Below are 13,343 nucleotides of genomic sequence, written 5' to 3'. Positions count from 1 at the left end.
TAGCGCAGGTATTGATTTCTGGAGAAAGCCGATCAGCTGATGAATCAGCCATGAATGTGTTTCCCGCGGGACTTTCCATTCTCCCCTTGGCTGGACCAAGACACTCTCTCAGAGATACCTCTCTATGCCCTGATACAAACAAGTTAATACTGCCCCTCACATAGTTTGTTATTGCCCCCTGATGGGCTAGTTATCACCCATCTCCTTGTACATCCTAGTTCGATTAAAACATCTCTATTTAGCACACTGTCATCCTGACCTGATCTTCTAGGAGGGGTCAGTGTGTTTTAGTTATCCTAGGGGAATGTTTTTGTACCATCCTGGATATCGGGATGTTCTGGTACCACTCTTCTGGAATGTTTGCCTGAGTACAGTGTGCCTAGTATTTCTTAGGAACGTGTGTTTCTGCAATATCAGCCCTGTTCTTGCCAGATTCTGTGAACTTGCAAGCAGGCAGAACCTGACGTTTGCTCACAGCCTGACTTTTGCTAATTTTGCTTTATATCAGCAAAGCTTGCCCACTACTTTAGCTCAGGCCTCATACCAGGCGTCTGATACAAGGGCTTATATCTCAGGCTCTCTTCCTACTGCAACATGTGATGTACCATACACGTGAATAGCTCCTGGAACACTACATGGCAGGAAACAGCAGAGTGATTAGCAACAGTCCTTTGTAATTCTGCACATGATCCACTGATTCACTAAGTGGTTGTATCCACGCCCCTTCTAGTCTAGAAACCATTGCAAGTGAAACAAATTAAGGTCCTCCTCTAGGTTGCAAACATTATGTACATGAGTAGTCCTGTGCTACTTGTGTGAAAGTTTTTGTTTGTAGGCATGGAAACTTAATTTATTGCCTCTATTATAGTTTCTGGGCCATAAGGGACTTGGATACTCTTTCATTAAATCTCTCTCATTCTCGCGCTAAATCAGTGGATCATGTGTGGAATTACAAAGAGCTATTGCTAATCATTTGGTCATTACTCATCTATTTGGCTAAATTACACGAGCAGGCATGTGAATGTCAGAAAATTATATATCCAGGGTGACCATCATGTTGATAGTAAATGGCACATTTATTTGTGGCATCCATTCTGGTGTTTTGCCACCAGTGTATCAGCCTTCAGTGAATCTGAATGTCTAAATCATGCAGGAGTGGGTACTGCAGTTCAGAAATAACGGCATATTGAATATGAATTGCTCCAGCCTGCCATTAGTTGGCTTTATTAGCCAACCGTTACAGATAACTGCACATAGCACACCATTACAACCCAAGTTCCCATCCATATAATTACATATTCTTATAGTCTCTACATTCATCTCTGCCATCTACTGTCCTGGAGCTATAACATTCTACCTGTCCTCCAGGAAGGGACTGAGTGTTTCAACAAAAAACACTATGCTATTCAGTGGAATCTACTGTGTAGGGCACAACCAGAAGGCTTTGTTGGGAGGATAAATGCAAACACTGCTCTAAACAGGAGAGCAAGGGGAATGATAAATGTGCTCATAACGAGATGGCTAGCACCTCTCTTCCCATAATTTGCATAAGTGCAAATGTTACTGGTCCATCCACTAGAACAGTGGATGTGGGATTGCAAGAGCGGACTCCAGAGCAGTTAAAGGCTTCCCAAAGAAAATCAGTTGGCAAATATAGTCACCCTGAATATAGTATCTTCTCACAATACCACAGCAAAAGTTTGGAATTTAAATATGAAATATTGTATAGGAAATTAGAAAAAACGTGATGATGGCAGACAAGTACAGGTATCATCTGATTGTACCAGATACGTTGAAAAAGGAAGTTCTGAGGTTATGTCATGATTTTAAAACTGCTGGACATTTGGGGAAATCCAAAAACCTTGGCCAAACTAAGAGACAGTTTCTAATAGGTAAAATGTGGGAAGCAGGATGTAGAAAATGAGTGCAGGAAATGTGATGCTTGTATTGCAAAGAAAAGGCTCTCCCTGTCTTAGACCCTATGCAGCAATATCTCATAGGGGCATCAATGGAATACATTGCTGTTGATGTGCCTGACACACAGGCTGGCAATCAGTATTTGTTGGGAGGCATTGACTCCTTTACAAAATAGCCTGAAATTTACCAGATAAGAAATCAAGAGGCTGTGGCAGTAGCAGGAGTCCTGGCAAATTAATTCTTCATCTGATTTGGGGTTTATGACAGGGTGGACTAGGCCCTGAGGCCCCCTGCTGGAGGCCTCATGGCCCTGCCCCAGAAAAGGGCAGCAGAGAGGTTCTCCAAGCTGCCTAGAGTGGCTGTTTGGGAAGCAGCCAATCAGGGCCCAGCAGGTCAGTAGAAGAAGAGGTGCAGGGCCAGCATAAGTTCAGTTCCTTACTTGAGCTGGAAGAGAGTGGACAATACTCTGGGTTGGCTGCTGGGACTCCACTAGGGTGACTAGATATTCTGGTTTTATAGGGACAGTCCTGATTTTTGGGTCTCTCTCTCATATAGGCTCCTATTACCCCCTGTCTTGATTTTTCACACTTGCTGTCTGGTCACCCTAGACTTCACCAGGACAAGGCCTTAAGGTAAGGGTGAAAAATGTGCTGGAGCCCTGGGGAAGTGGCCCAGGGAGTTAGAGCAGCAATGCAGTTTATTTAAAGGGACATGTGGATGGCTGCTCTATCTAGAGGGTCCCTGGGCTGGGACCTGGAGTAGAGGGTGAGCCCAGGTTCATTCTCTTCCCCCTCCCCCGCCCAGCACTGGGAAAGTGGCCTGGACTTTGAGGCACCCCAGAAGGGGAACTGAACTGTAGTGGCCTAGATGAGGAGCTGGGGCCAGAAAAGCCCTGAAAGGGCAAAGACATTTCCTTCAGGGAAGGAGCCCTGGGGCACTGTTCTGTTCTGGAGCAGGGAAAACTTGAGGGAGACATTACAGAGGGCACTAACACAGGCCCCTGTTGGACTTGTACCCTGAAGGGGGTTTGCTTATCTTATCACAGACAGACTGAATGACTTGGCTGGAGGACTGAGTCACTGAAGACCCACTACAAACAGAGAGAGAGTGCAAACAAATGCACTTGGCTGGGGGTGCTTGTGAGAGGTGAGTGCAACCCTGTTACAGGGTCTCAGATGAGTTACACACAGCTCAAGGGAGAAACCTGAATCCAAAGTTTTCACCAGGTTTGTGGGATTCTAGAGGTCCACAAAGCTTGCACCACCCACAATCTCTCGAGATGGTGGAAAGATTCAAGACTTTGGGGGTTCAGCTGGCTACCTTTGTAGAACAGCACTAAAGGGCTGGGACCAGAGTATTTGATTCTTTGGTGGCTTATAGAATAGCAGTCAGAGTATTAAAAAAAGTACCCAGCACTCCTTATCTTTGGGCATGAGCTAAGGACCCCAGCAAACCTCTTATGGAATTCCTGAGGAGGAAAGAAGAGATTTTGACATTTGGACTACTTAATCTCTGCAATCCAAAACTAAAAAAACCTCACACCTTCTCTAGAGTAAACTTGAGAATAGCCTCTGACAAAGTGAAAACCCTCTACAATGTATGGTCATATTGGAAAAAATTTAGAGACCTGGTCTAGTTCCTTAATTCTAGAAAAAAGAAGAGTAGGAGCCCTAAACTGGATAGACTTTGGGAGGGACTGTGTAATGGGGTGGGACTCACCCCTGTGGTGCCTCCTGCTGGTGTCCTGGGAATTAGCTCTTTTTCCAGCTCCAGAGCGCCCTCTGCAGGCTGGTGTCCTGCTTGCTGCTGGCCCCTATGTCCCTTCTAGGACCCAGCGCCCCTTGTCTTGGGGGTGCTGCCCCCTGGCAATACTCCTGCAGTCTCAGGTTCTCCCAATCCTCTATCCCCACCTTGCCTCAGTCATGGGCTACTGCTAGTCACCATCTAGCCTCTGCTCACTGGTGCAGACTGCAGTGTAAAAGCCACTCATCATAGGCAAGGGAGTTTAGGACCTACTGCCTATGCCTACCCGTGGGCTTCCCCTGCAACCCCAATACCAAATTGGCCTTCCACTAGGCCACAGCCTGGGGGGTTTCCAGGCCGGGGGTTTCCAGGCCAGAGCTCCCCTGGCCTTCCCCCAGCCCTGCTCCACTCCAGGTACCTTCTCTCAGGTCCCTCCCTCTAGCTTTGAGAGTGAGTCTCTGCCAGCTCCTGGCTCACTGGCCTTTTATAGGGCCAGCTGTGGCCGGATTGGGGTGTGGCCACAGCTGTGGCTATTTCCCCTATCAGCCCTCTCCCAGGGCTGATTTCAAGCCCTTCAGGGCAGGAGTGAGTGACCACCCCACTACAGACTCTGTGTGTGTGTGTGTAAAATATATATTTTAACAGACACAAATCAATGAATAGGCTACAGCTGGGCCCCAGGACTAAATCCAAATCTATCCATAAGGACCATCTGTGAAGGTATCAAGGGGCAGAATTTCAGTATTTTGAGGAGGCTACAAAACTGACCAGTGGGGATGATGCTGGTTAAGACAAGTAATTCCCTTGCTGTGCCTACCAGAGAGAAAACTGACACACATGGAGATCCTCTTCCACAAGTTACAGCACTGGGGATCCCTGGTGGGAGTGACACTGTCTGCTGTGCTGAGAAATTGCCATCTTCAAATCATCAGAGTAGCACTAGTTGATGGCAACATAACTAGAGCCTCAATTCAGAAGCACCCTGGCTTCCTTACCCTCAGGTAACAGGGAGGCAGGTTTATCTCACCTGAAAAACGGATTGAGTGACATAGTGGCTGAAGTCATTGCCTGTGGACCTCCAAGATCTGGACGCAGCATCTTCACCACCAGGAGGCTACACCACAATAGATGCTGCAGCAGCAGGAGGGTAGTACCACCATGGGCACTGAGGGAGAAAGCAATAGGCCCTCTGGGAGCATGTAGGACTGGCCCACATTGCCTCTTCCTCCTTCAGGAGAAGTGTGTTGCTGCAGTGGAGGGCATAGTAAAGCACAGATACAATGCTGGTGCTCACTAACCTAGACCACCTTAATTATTGGCAGCTGAGGAAGGATGTATGGCCAGCATTGCATGAGCAGGTGATTGCCCACCTCCCTCTCCCTTGCCTACTATCAAGCATATATTCAAAAAGCATCTTTGTACAACAGGCACTGTAGTCTCTGCCAGGCACACTTGTCTCTCCACAGGGAATGTGGAGAGGCTGTCATTCATCCTAATGGACACTGGCTTCCTAGAAACATGCCCTGAGTGTGACAGAGGACACCAACAGCAGCCTGGTGGAAGATCCTGAGGCCATGGCTGCAGAGAAGGAAGAGGACTCTGCTGAGTGGATTTTTGTTAGGTTTCTGTGGTGCTGTGGAGGGGTTGGTAAGAGTTGTCATCACACACCTGTTTCTCTCTCTCTCTAATTTTAGCTAAATAACATGAAAACACACTTGAGGGTGAACTCCCACTACATTTGATTTCTTTACTATTCTGTGTGAGACTGTCACAGAAAAAAATGTTGCTATTAAATTGCTGGTGGGGAAGGAGGCTGGGAGGAGTTGTGTGAGGAATACCCCCCCTCTTAACTTTGGGTTTTTTTGTTGTTTTTCCTTCAAGATAATGTGAAAACAAAACACACTTGGATGTGCTCACCATACATTAGGTTTCTTTACTACTCAGTTTGTGCCTGTCTGTGACCGAGTCCCTGTCCTGGAGCATCCTGTGGTTTCTGTGGCTCTCCAGCTGAGTCTCTTTACAGTCCCACACCTTCTGAGGTAGCAATATTTTCATTGTCTTCAATGTCCTCCACCAGCATTAAATGTATGCAGTGGACCCCAAAAGGTCCTCTGGCCCTTCCGGAGCTTCTCCTCTGGCCCAACTTTTTCCCCACAACTAACTAAGAAAGAGAAATGCTACTGAGCCCCTCCCATCCCTAATGGGGCTTAGGGTTCCAAACTTTCTCCTTCAACCTTCCATCCTTTTCTCCAGGTGCTAATCCATAGAGTTGTCTCCTTTGAGTCTTGCCTTCTTCACCAAGGCAAACTAATGGATCTAATCCTGGCCCCATAGTTATTCCTAACCTTCCCTTACAGCTGGGTCCACATCTGCCTTCATACCCAGGAGAGAAATTATGCACCTCCTCTTCCTTTAGCCTCCTTTCTTGACTGACTGGTACTCCCTACTTTAGCTGTCTGCCTTCACCTTCCATCTAACCTGACCTTTTACAGTGGGGGTTGGGAGATCACCTCTCAAGGGTATTCCTTAAACCCATTATCTAAGCTGATACTCCTTATCAGGCCTTCCAGGGCCAACTGCCCCAGAAAGGACAGACTCTCCCCTAAGGGGCTCAGTTACCCCATCACACTGTCACAGAAAATAGCTACAAAGATTTTTTTCAGCATTTCTCACATCTGATGTGGCATTGGTTTCTGTGTGGGAAAACACCGTGAAGGTGGATGGCATGTAGGCATGGGGTAGTTGGGTAGCTACTGAGGGGGAGTACTGAGCAGATTTTTTTAGATCACCTGTACTCTAACCTAGACCAAAAATCAAGAGTAGAAGTTGTGGATAAAATTCCCCATTTGTTTTTTTTAAATAGTTTCCTAAATATAACAAGATTGTTTAAAGTGAGAAACTGACTCCAGAACAGTTTCTTCCGATGGACTTTAGGAGCATAACAAAGAAGAGAGGATCAGGGCATGCCCCCTCAAAGCAGAAGGAGGATGAGATGGTAAGAAAAGCACAGCTGTGTTGTGGGTGTCAGTAATATAAACACGTGCAAGTATACTATGTGTGATTGGGAGCCTGTATCAGGCCCTAGGTAAGGCCCTACTTGAATCACAGGATGGCTGTCAAATAACTGGCTGAGCTGCAGACAAGACCTGAAAAATCACAGAAAAGTAATAATGGACCTTTATTTATTGTGGTAATTTGGAAAAGCCACAGAAGACCATTTTAAGAAAAATTTGCTGGAACAATATGAATATTCAAGTATTATGGTATGCCTGCTAATTTTTTTTGATAACCAGACCTTTTGCTGCAACTATATTAGTTAGTAATGTGCAAGGCTGACAGCAGGAGCCCCACCACGTGCAGGGTTGACAGTGGGAGGCCTGGTTGCCCACCACCCAGGACTGACAGCAGGAGCCCTGGCCATCAACTGCCTGGGGCTCCTGCATCAGCCTTGGGCAGCTGGCAAAATTGTGGTGGAAGCCTAATGTGGGATCGGCCATATTGCAAATTAAGTAGGACTTTAGTTATAGGCTCCAACCCCCACGCAATAACAGAAAAATAACTAACAACATGAATATCAACAATAACAGTGAACAACTTTGGGTTTTTTTTGTATTTTTAATAAACCTCTGTTCAATTCCCTCTCTGCTTGAGTTATTCTTAATTTCCTCTGGTTCAATGAATACTTAAAGTAGAATGGCTTCCATAGGAGAGATTGAGTCCCACATCAGACTATGCCATAGTTCAGCTGATGTCATCATCACATCCTGAATTTTCCCAAACCCCTGTGCTCTGCAATGTCCAACCTTGTCCTGCAACGTTCAGAGGAATGCTAAGGTCCATTCTCTACTCTAAAGAGACACAATGCACAGCTTACTACTTTGACTGACTTTAACACACACTTTAACTCAAACACAGCAGTGGTGGTTTAGATTAAAAACAAGTTTATTAACAAAAGATAGGATTTCAAGTATAAGAAAAGTGGTTACAAGCAAATAAAAGTGAAACTAACTTTCTAGTGACTGAAACTTAACCTAGCAAGAAGCAATTGAGAACAGTCTGGGTGTGGTTTTTGTTTTTTTTCCTTCTTCACCCACAGTCTTCCATCAAGATGACTAACTCTCCTCTTCCCCGCCCCCGCCTTGGTCAGGATCTCCTCCAGAAGCTCAAAGTATTGGTTCCTTTATCTTCCTAGGTGAAAAGTCTTTGTTCCTTTCTGTCACAGTCCAATGAACCTTTTAAATGGATTGTCTGAAGGTTACCCCTCAAAGTACAGTTTATTCAAGCTGTGAGGAAGGCAACATGGAGTTTAGTGGTGAAGGAAGCTCCATGCTGTTTGTTTTCCCCTGTGGTGTTTGCTAAAACACATTGTTCTGTTTCCTGTAATCTCCTCCCCTTGTTAGCATGATGCCCCTGTTTACTGCTTATACGTAAACTGAGATAAACCCACATCCTTGTGTGTAGAACAGACCTGTTTAACAACTTTTATCTAGACCAGGCTGCGTGGTCTTAGAATTCATAACTTGTATAGATAGTAATGACTAAAATCAGAAGTTAGGAACTGTCGAAAATTGATAAGGGAAGCAAAGGGACACAAGGCAAAATCTATGGCCAGCAGAGTTGAGGACAATAAGGAGTTCTTAAAATTTATTAGGAACAAAAATAATCCTCACAATGTCATTGGTCTGTTACTAGATGGAAATGGTAGAATTATCAATAATAATGCAGAAAAGACAGAAGTGTGCAATAAATATTTCTGTTCTGAATTTGGGGAAAAAAGACCATATGGTCTCATCATATGGTGATTATAACACTTTCCATATCACTGGTAACTCTGGGTGATGTTAAATAGAAGCTACTAAAAACAGATTGAATCCAAGTTTTAAAAAAGTTAGTGAGGATTTCACTGGATTATTAATGTTGATTTTCAATAAATCTTGGAGCACTGAGAAAGTTCCAGAAGAAACCTAATATTGTGTCTAATTTTAAAAAGAGTAAATGGGATGACCTGGGTAATGATAGGTGTCAGTCTGACATCAATCCCAATTAATACAAATCAACATGGGTTTAAGGAAAGTAGAGCCTGTCAAGATAACGTGATATCTGTTTTTGATAAGATTAGAAGTTTGGTAGATTACAAGTTTGGTAATATACTTAGACTTCTGTAAATCATTTGATGTGGTGCTGTACTACATTTTGATTTAAAAACTAGAATGACATATAATTAATGCCACACATTAAATGGATTAAAAGCTGGCTAATTGGTCTCAAAATGTGATTGGCTTGATGAGGATTCCCTATTTACAATGTGTGTTTTCAGTGAGGTTGCACAGGGATCGGTTCTTGGCCTTACACTATTTTAACATTTTTATCCATGACCAAGAAGAAAATATAAATCACTGACCTAGTTTGCAGATGACGCAAATTGGTGGAGTGGTAAATAATGAAAAGGACAGGTTGCTGATTCAGAACAGTCTTGATCGCTTGGTAAACAGGGTTCAAGCAAACACTGTACATTTTAATAAGGCTAAATGTATACATCTAGCAACAAAGAATGTAGGCAATATGTGTAGAATGGGGGACTCTATCCTAAAAAGCAGTCTGAAAAGATGTGGGGGTCATGGTGGATAATCAGCTGAACAGAAGCTGCCAGTGTGATGCTGTGGCTAAAAACACTAATACCAGCATGAGATGCATAAACAGGGCCATCATAAGTAGGAGCAGAGAGATTATTTTACTTCTACATTTGGCACTGATGCAACTGCTGTTGGAACATTGTGTCCAGTTCTGGAGCTCACAGTTCAAGAAGGATGTTGATAAACTGGAGAGGATTCAGAGAAGAGCCAAGAGAATGATTAAATGATTAGAAGACATACCTTGCCATGATAGACTAAAAGAGCTGCTCAACGGAGATAAGGTTAAGGGGTGACTTGATCACAGTCCATAAGTATCTAGATGGGGAACAAATATTTAAATAAGGGGCTCTTTGATCTAGCCAAGAAAGGGATAATGTGAAGTTGAAACTAGACAAATTCAGACTGGAAATAAGGGGTACATTTTATCCTTGAGAGTAATTAACCATTGGAACAATTTATCAAGGGTCATGGCGGAGTCTCTATCACTGACAATTTTTTAAATCAAGATTGGATGTTTTTCTAAAATATATGCTCTAGGAATTGTTTTGGAGAAGTTCTATGGCCTGTGGCATACAGGAGGTCAGACTAGTTGATCAAAATGATCCCTTCTGGCTTTGTAATCTATGAATCCATGTTTGTTTCAGAGATTTCAGAACAATCGAGTATAACTAATGCTGTATACAGATTGTCAGTCTTCACAGTTGATTTCAGAAGATGCTTAAATTTTCATTTTTGCAGTCTTGTAGTTATTTATTTCAACCAGATGTTTTACCAACAACTTGGGATCTAACTGCCACTTTAAGTGACTAAATCTAAAATTTGGATACTCCAAATACCAGCTCAGCTTCTGTCTCAGTCTTTAGGAGCCTAAAGCCCCTAGGGCGCCTAAATTTCTGCTGGTAAAGTCCACTAGCCACCTAAAAATCTGTAACTGGGCATGTGCAAAGCCACCTCACTCTAGACTCCTGAGCTCCTAGCTCCCACCCAAGTCCCCCTGGGACTCTCATACTAGGCATTCCGCAGCCTGTCTTTCTTGCAGGGCCCAATTCGGTAGGTGTTCTCAGAAGCCTCCTACCAGATCGGGGCCCACACAAAACAACACTGGAACAAGATTTTTATCCCAGTAGTTAGAGCACACAACTATGATGTGTGAAATTGGGGTTAAGTCCCCCCACTGCAGCAAAGGGATTTGAATATGGGTCTCTCCCTTGCCCTGTCAGGAATGTTCCCTAGCCATTGGGCTATGGGTATGCTGGGGCAGATTGCTCTCAGTCTTTGCTGTTGAAGCTATTGCACTGTGCATAAATACTTAAATAGGCATTTCAATAGTGGCAACAGGGTGTTGGAGTCTGTGTGGCACTGTTATGTTGTCACAGAGATAACAGTCCTGCCTTAGGGAATAACCCAACTCAGAATGAAGGATTTTTTCATGTATTTTTCCACCCTGGTGACAAATAGTTGAGAAACCACCTAAAATATGGTTCCAAACATGTGCAGTAAATAAGCACAGTTATTCAAAATCATATAGTATTAGCATATTAGTCAAGAAATAATATATATGCCTAAGAAACACTTTCAGCAATTGACTGAGAGTGTGACTGCCATTAAAACCATGGACAATGGAGAAAAGGAACAAATAACCCTTTGCTTAAGGTTCTTCCATAAAAATATTATCAGAGGAAGCTTTCTCCAGTTTACAGAAATCATTGGTATGGTTGGACAAGGCAGAGCAGAAAAAATAATGACTGAGCTTGGAACCATATAGGATGATCTTGGTAGACATCTGGGTTTGGGTTTTGGTGGAGCTTGTGCATTCAGTGGATGTTTTGCTGCAGTTCAGGCTCTCAATACAGGAAGACCCAGCTACACAATATTTTTGGGGGGAGGGCTTTGAACAGAACCATTATTTAAATCACTGTGTAAACTCCGTGGTCAGTACACAGAGTGAGATTCCTTCCATTCTTAACCTATGAGGTAAAATTGCAACCACAACAGCATTCATCTCAGCCAAAAGAATACCATGTCTGGAACATCATGTCAAGAGTGCTTCTGATGGTACAGCAAGTGAAGGGTTCCACATATTTACTGACATTCAGTGGGATGATCAGCATGATGCTGTCATAATTTTCCATACTTGTATCCATGTGTTTTGGATATTTTGGAGGATATGCAGGTAGAGCTCATCAAAACATTGACTCAACATTTTGAATTTTGACAACCATCCCCCTCCCCCCCCCCCCGAAAATAGAATTTGGAAAGAGAAGGTTGGGCCGGAAGTGTCATTAAACTTTTTTCCTCATTTTTCCAACCAGTTACAGAGCAGGCTAACTTTTTTTGAAATTCAAGATGTCAACATTTTTCCTTCATATTTCAATTGAAAAAACAAACAAAAAAGGGGTGTTGAAGGGGAAACATTTTGCATTATTCCCGCCTGGTTTGACCAGCTCCACATGAATGGTTGGAATACACTAGGAGATGCATGCTTTATAGGACATAGAATTTATAATAATACTCAGATTCTTGAAGCAGGTTCTGAGAGAGAGAGAGAGAGAGAGTAGACAACAAGACACTGCTATACATTTATATATAGCCAACAACTATACTAAAATGATGGATCAGATCTTTCAAGCCTAATATAAAAATGAGAACTTATTCGACAAACTCTACAAAAGTAAAGAAATGCAATGTGACATTAGCCTAGAGCACTCAAATTATCTACTGGTTGGGTCAGATGTTTAACTAATGTAAAACTTCATAACTCCATTGATTTCAGAGGAGCTATGGTTATTTATACCAGCTGGCCCTTTAGCCATAAAAATAGATTAGCAGTGAACTTCATTTTAAAAAGATACAAAACTGATTTAAGAATAAAACAAAGTAAAATACAAATGTGCAATTAAAACAACCCTAGATGAGCACTGATACCTTGATCAATCTGACAAGTGAATCACTCTTACAGCAAGGATTAGTTACTGTTGATGTGAACAATACAGCTGTTGAAAAGCTGGACATACCCTGCTAAATTAAAGTCACAGTTTATCTTCTCTGAAAGGTCCATCTGATAAAGCAGTAAATCAATGAAAGGAAATATCCTCCCTTTCATGGGTTTATCCTGATAAAAGAGAGACTATGCTCTGTTAAAGGAGTTTCTGTTGCCAAAGAGGTTAAAGTTTGTTCTTTATTCCCAGTTCTTTATTCATGGTATCAGCTCCTTATTTGTGGTTCCCAGTTCCTTTTTCAAAGGCCAAAACTATATACAAATATATCAATGAAAGATTAAATTTTTAGAAATGTAATCAAATCAATGTGATAAAAATGTAAATTACTAATTATTTAATTACTTATTAAATAATCAAATGAGGAGCTGGGTTTTGACCAACTGTAAGTGACAAAATAAGTTTTCTGGTCACCCAAGTGAAACATCCCTGCAACTACTGTGAAGGAGCTGGGACATGCCACTTGCCAACCTAAGGCTTTGTTCCTGGCAATAGGCTGCAAAATGCACCTCTGCCCCTCACAACCCCACTTTTATATTGTACATAGGGCTTGAATAGGAAGCTGGGTTTTAGGTGGCTGTATGGAATAAAATAAGTTCCAGGTCATCCCAAGTGACATACCTGTGAGCATCAGACTGCTGTGAAGGAGCTGGGATATGCCACTTACTGACCCAAAGTTTCGTTCTTGAGCAATACGCTGCCACACATCATGCTCCCACCCCTCTTCTGTATTGTAAATAGTGATTGAATAAGGAAGTGGATTTTGACTGGCTGTATGTAACAATATAAGTATCAGGTTGCTTCAGGTGGCACATCCCCACAACTATTAAATTGTCCTGATGTAGCTGAGGCATGGAAATCCCTTACTTGAAACTTTTTCTCTGCAAAAAATTGTGGTTCATGTCACCAGCCCTTCCCCACCCCCAAACACACTTGCACTCTTTAGCAAGGTAACAGGAGCTGCAAATGGGAGTGTGATGGATATTCCCAGGATGCAACCTGAAACTGGGGCATTATTGAGCCCTCTCTCTCACCAGCCTGGGCTCACTCTCAC

Source organism: Mauremys mutica, chromosome 3, assembly GCF_020497125.1.
Source record: "Mauremys mutica isolate MM-2020 ecotype Southern chromosome 3, ASM2049712v1, whole genome shotgun sequence".
In the NCBI taxonomy this organism is placed as follows: Eukaryota; Metazoa; Chordata; order Testudines; family Geoemydidae; genus Mauremys; species Mauremys mutica.
Note: the sequence above shows the minus strand (reverse complement) of the source record.